The sequence below is a fragment of the Melospiza georgiana genome, chromosome 3 (assembly GCF_028018845.1).
Source record: "Melospiza georgiana isolate bMelGeo1 chromosome 3, bMelGeo1.pri, whole genome shotgun sequence".
Lineage (NCBI taxonomy): Eukaryota > Metazoa > Chordata > Aves > Passeriformes > Passerellidae > Melospiza > Melospiza georgiana.
Genome location: NC_080432.1, coordinates 100,628,530 through 100,634,763, shown reverse-complemented (window position 1 = coordinate 100,634,763; position 6,234 = coordinate 100,628,530).

Sequence of the window (6,234 nt, the reverse complement as noted above, 5' to 3'; positions counted from 1 at the left end):
TTCTGTGAGTCTTGAAGAGATGATAACCCCATCACAGGATTATTTGTATTGTACAAGGAAGGCATGATTGGCCTTTTCCTCCAGGAGATTTGCTGTTAAACCACATTTTGAACGGCACTGACACTCAGTGATATTGCTATTTGCTGGTAAATAGCCCATATTCCTGCTTATTCTAAACCACATTGCTCAGGACAGTGGAGCTGATTGTCAATTTAGTTGATCAATGGGAAAGCAGCACAAACAATCACAACACAGCAGCATCTCCCTTTCCTCCTGACAATTCAAAATGCAAGGCAGGATATCTCCTGATACTTCTTCACACTTGTCTTGAATAAGAAAACATAGGGTGCCCCTAAACAGAAACTTTGCTTTCTGTGAATATTAACTAGGGGCATAGCAATTCTAATCAGATAAACAGTACACTAGGTGAAATTGTTTGCTAGTGTCTTGGACAGTTGTATTTCAGACTAGCTAATGTGCCACCTCTCAATGTTCGGGGTATTTCAAGACACAGCTTAAATCCTTGTCAACTTTTAAGCTCATTAGGCAGTCATAAAGCAATTTCACTTTACAAATAAACATAGGTACAGTGAAGCATTTCACTTCTTCCAAGAAAACATCTCATCCTTGTTTGACCCTGATCCCTAATCCTAAACAACATCTTCTCGAACTCAGCCTGCCAAATTCTGTAAAACCAGTAAAAGACTATTCTCTCCAAGTAACAGACAGATTTCAAATTACGCTTATGCTGACAATCCCTTCATCATTTTAGGCATAGATTCAGCTGCAGTGGCAGCCTCCTGTTTGCAAAGGTGATGAACATCAGTAGATTCTACATCCCTATGCCCTCTGCAGTTCAGCTGAGAACACAGAGCTAAGGGCACTCCTGCTCCCTGTCTGCCTTCTCCTGTGGCAGGAGGCTTTTCCTCATGCTGACATACAGCTGTAAGGAAAATTCAGTACCTGTTTGATGCCTGTAACCCAAGAAAATTTACTCTTTAATATTACTGATCTACAGTGCTACAAAGTAAAATAGAAACAATGGAACAATTCTGGCAAAGAATTTTCACCAGGTCTGCACAGTACTGTGGATAGCATTATATTTATGAAAGCAGTTTCATGATTTGGTTGTATCAATAGCAAAAGATGGAATGGAACAATTAGAAATGCCCTTTAGTCTATATCTGCATGTACCTGCTCTATGCAAAACACAAGAATTATTTACTTCCACAAAGTAAAATGGAGAAACCTTGCAATGAATGCTACTGCTGTGACTGCAGGCTAATATTATTTTGCAAGCAAATCTTAATTCCCAATTGTTTTTTTAAAACTTGATGCTTTTTGATGAAAGAAAGGGAGAGGGCTGGAAATAAGATAGTGAATTCGACTTCTCAGTCTGATTTTTTTACTGGATTTTGTTTTCCTTGCCAAAAATGAAACTGATTCCTTATTTTGATGTATTAATGAAAACTGATATAGATGGCAACAAGTTTCCATTACCCCTCAATGTTGTCTAGGTAATAGATAGCAGATTTGTACTCCAAAAATGAAGCTCTCTTTAAAAACTTCCAGTAATTTATTAGCTCATTCTCATTTTATTAAATACTTCAGGACCATGCTTGGAGACAAGAGGCTACAGGCAAATATCCTAACATGAAGAAAGAAAAATCAGTTCCCCTTACAGAATTTTACAGATTATAATTGCTTTTCTTACTACACAGGTAGTTTGGAAGTTTTTTCTTGTGTTTCATATGTAGGGAAGCTAAGATCAACAAAAATTAAAAATATTATTGGTTTCAGTCATTAGCAACAAACACAGATTTACATTATGTTAAGAGTAACTGGAAAGAAAAAAATAAGGCAAATTCTGTATTTAGGGCTTTAAGCTTCATGGGTATGTGGGTGGTGTAACACTGCTTGTTTTGTAAAACCAGAAGTGTTTGGAGGGAGAAAATATTTATCAGCCTAGCAGTTATTATGTTCCATGGAAACACATTTTTCTTCTCCTTTCACTGTTAATGAGCCTGACTGGTAACAGACCATTTTGCTTCAGTATTTCACCAGCAAGTCAAGTGACGTTTTTCCCTCCTTTCAACATGTTTTTCATCTTTTCAAAGGCAGCCTCTCCATAACATAACTACTGCTGTGTATCATACCCCTGTAGTTAAGAGGACAAATTGTTCTCATAAAGCACAAGGTGTCTATTCTGATAAGATCTCACTAAGAGATGCCCTAGAGTATAAATTTCCTCCAGAAAACAAAGGTGTGCAAATGCTATGTATCACCCTAAAACATTCTGGTAAATGAAAGAGAATCCAAATCAGCCTAACAATAAAAGCCAAGATATGAAAGCCTCCCTTGTCTCTGAAATCACACTGACAGTGAAACACTCTGCTTACAGCCACAGCCTAGTTTCCACTGGCAAGTAGAATCCAGCTACCTGGAACATTTCAATGGACATACACCTGCTACTACAATTCAACTCAAAACCCCAAACACACATTCTGTCCTATATTTCTATTTAAAAGATGATTTGCTTTAACAGCACAATTATGGGAGAGAAAATGGTTTTAAGGATGCATTTCCTAGAACATTAACACTTTCCTGCTTCAAAGTACAACTATACCTAACATATTCTACTAATGAAAAACTATTTCAGACTCATTCCCTTTTTAAAGTACAAAAGGTTGTTTCTAAGAAAGCTTTGTGTAACTCACACGAAACAAAGCTAAACAAAACACTGCTGGAACAAAGACATCCTTGAATATGCTTCCACTGGAAGAGAGGCAGTGTAAAAGCTGCCTAAACTGATTATGGAAGCAAGCCTTATACACTTTGCTAGCAGTAAATACACAATTTAATTTCAAACTCAGATACTTAAGTATTAACTACAGAGATAAGATTTTTTTTAATTTTCTGAAAATACAATTTTAAAAATTGCTGTAGGTTATCCTAAAAACATCCACTATGCAAATGCTCTTCAGACTTGAAGTATTCTCTCTTTATGAATTAAGAAAAGTCATCAGTAATACTGAAACAAACCTTTTTGTTAGTTCATTTGGATTTGGTTTTAAGTTGCTTAGTGGAAGTCCAGGAGGATGCCATTAATAAACTATAAAGAAATTCACTCATGTTTATAAGGATGTAGTCATGATTATAATGTTTAATGTCTCAGAAGTATGGGACAATTCTATCTCCTATGAGCAACTTAAGAATGATTTAAAGCAGCCCATTTATGTTGAAACTGGCAAGTTGCTGAGAGTGATCATAGCACCAGACTGTTTCCATCACAAGCACATCGCCACAACTTGCCCAAGTTTGCTTCAGGAGAAAAAGAAGACAGGACTTAGAAGCATTTAATTAGTTTTAATTAGTTTTGTGTCCAACTAAAACTTTCTCTGCCTTATACTGGGGATGCTTACAAACTGAAATGCAAGTTGCTGATGCTTTAGTGGTACTTCCAAGCTCTGTGTGCATCTGTGGATCTAGAGGAAAGTTACTGCAGTCAGCACTGGTCTTCCACAGTGCGCGTTGCTGACATTTTGTGTTTGGCTGTTAGCACCAGCTGCACACCAGAGATTTCAGCCAAGACAACGTTCGCAGCAACAGATGAGCACATCAGAGGAACAGTGTCAAAGGTTACTGCACATCAGGTGTCCACTTCCTGCTTTTAATGCCGAGGAAGGTTTGCTAAAACCCTTCTCTGAAACATCACTGAGGAGGCACACAGTTCCCTCCACGGACAGCAGTGATACTCTACTTTCAGGAGAGGTCTTCTCCTGGGAAAAGATAAACTACTTATTAAGATCTCAGAGTTGATGGGCTAGTAACAATAGTGTTTAGAGGCAAACACCTGAACAGGTTACAAATTCAAAACCAGACTGCCATGAACCCTCGAACCTGAAGTTAGCTCACAGTCCAGCTGCACTCACTGAGCTCCTCCCTCCGAGCCCTGTGCTCTGGCAGAACCCATGACTGACCAGCCCACTGCCACAACATACCAGGGAATGAAACAAACAGTGTCTCCAACACCCACCAGAAGAGGAGACAGGATGGCTCCTGCAAAGCAGCTCACAGAGGCAGCTCAAATCAAGCATGTGCTACCCACTTTGGAAAAAATAAAAAAATCACATTCCTCATTCAGCTGGTGGAACAATGATTATAGCCCTGACTTTACAATAAAAGACAGAGGCACCGTCCCACTGAAAATTTCACAAAATTTCACAATTGCTTCAGGAAAAAGGGAACACCCAAAACAATTACTGATACTCAAGACCAGCTTTTGTCACATTCCCTGATAGCAATCCAAGCACAAAAACCCATTTGTGTGTTTGTCAGAAACTGAAGATGGGAAACACTCTTACCAAGTCAATTGAAAAACTAAAGTAATTTTATTTTCTGGAGTCAAGGCAAAGAACAGGGGTGAATTTTCCATTAACAAAAGGTCTAGACATTTCTGATGAACAGTGTGCTTCTGTCTCAGTGGCAGGCAGACATTTACAGCAAACCTGGATAGTATCAACCAATATACTAAAAAATGCACTTTTAATAACATTAAGTTCCTGGTGTCACTACTCTCTCTTAAAAACTGAAATTATGAGCTCCAAGTAGTGAAACCTGTTAAGCAGCTGATCAGCAAAAAGCTGCTCAGCCAGCCCTGGTAAAGCATCAGTGCTAGACCAGAAGCAGGCCAAGCAGGACACAAACAAGTCACTTGCTGGAAAGAACAGCGTTATACAAGTTTCCAGTACATACTTTCCTACAATACACTGATTATCAAAAATATGGAACTTAAGCCAGAAAAATAATCTCAACACATAAATTTGTGGGAAGTTGTGGGAAAAGCCTGGAGCAACACACAGGGGATGGAAAAAGCCATTGCTACACTAACTACGGTAGCACCAGAGTGCCTTTTTTCTTCTTCTTCTTTTAAGACTAGGAATTGTGACTTTGAATAAAGAGAACTTGTATGCAGTAACTGGCAGGTTAATATTAAATCCACTCCACCACTGTGGTCAGTTGATTTACCCTGGTTACCTGTTTATAGCTAATAAAACAGCATGCAAATTTTGTAGTCTCTTTCCATTAAAACCACCTCTCAAAAGACAAAGTAAAGAAGGAAAAGTTTACAGAGAAAGAAGTCATAATCATATTCACTACTCAGGCTCCTCACAGCATCAGCAAAAAACCCAGAGACTAGGAAGAGAGGCTCAAGCTTTCAAGGACAGACATTGCTTCATCAGAACATGTATCATCAGCATTTTCTGGCTATAAAGCAGAGTTCAAACTGCCTGGAATGTTATCAGCGCTGTTGGGTGGAGAAGGGTTAGGGTTAACATGGCATACACACGGATCACTCAAGAGATGAGAGGGACTCCTGAGGTCTAGACTGATGGGGGTTTGATCAAATAGAATGACAGGCAAGTCACTGAACCAGCATTAGGAGGAGAGAGAGCGTAGCCACTTGTCTCTGTTTGCACAGCAAGAATCCAAGTACCTTGTCAGCCCTGAAAAACAACACTTCATCTGCTCCTATTCCATACCACCACTGGCTGCTGCCATACCTCAAGGTGCACCCTGGAATTACACTTGCTGCCACACTCAAACACTGCACACCCTGTACACACTGCTGAACTACCTGCAGCAGAGCTGCATCTCAAACTGCCTCACCAAAAAGCATAAACAAAGGACATTAATGAGATACAGTGCTACACAGTATTACTGCAGAAGCCTGAAAAATACACCTCCTCCTTTATCTCTCCCCAGATACTGACTGAAAAAACATAACAAAAATCCAGATTTCCACTACACAGGTTAACAAAGTGAAAAAAGATGGCAGTGAAAAGCAAGGAATGCTAACACTCATAAGTAGCTGGCTGGTCTGATGATGGATTTCAGCTCCTCTAATCTCTCATTAAGCAAACACCTTCAATATGCAATACACCCATCATAGCACCCATCTTTGGCTTGAGATGACCACAAGGAAACAATACCAGCCACCCTTGGGTGCAGGAGTGTGAAACTTCCAAATGAAGGCAACCAGCCTGGATCACTCACTCATTTAACTGAAGCCAGAGAAACCACAACAAATATTCCTTCCTCTATTAAAAAAAAAAAAAAAATCACCAAAGTAAAAAATACTGACTGCTGACCCAAGTTTGTGCCCAAGTGGATGCAGCAAGTAGTGCTTGCCCTGTGGTGAGTCTGTGGGCTGCAGCACCCTCCACGAGCCTG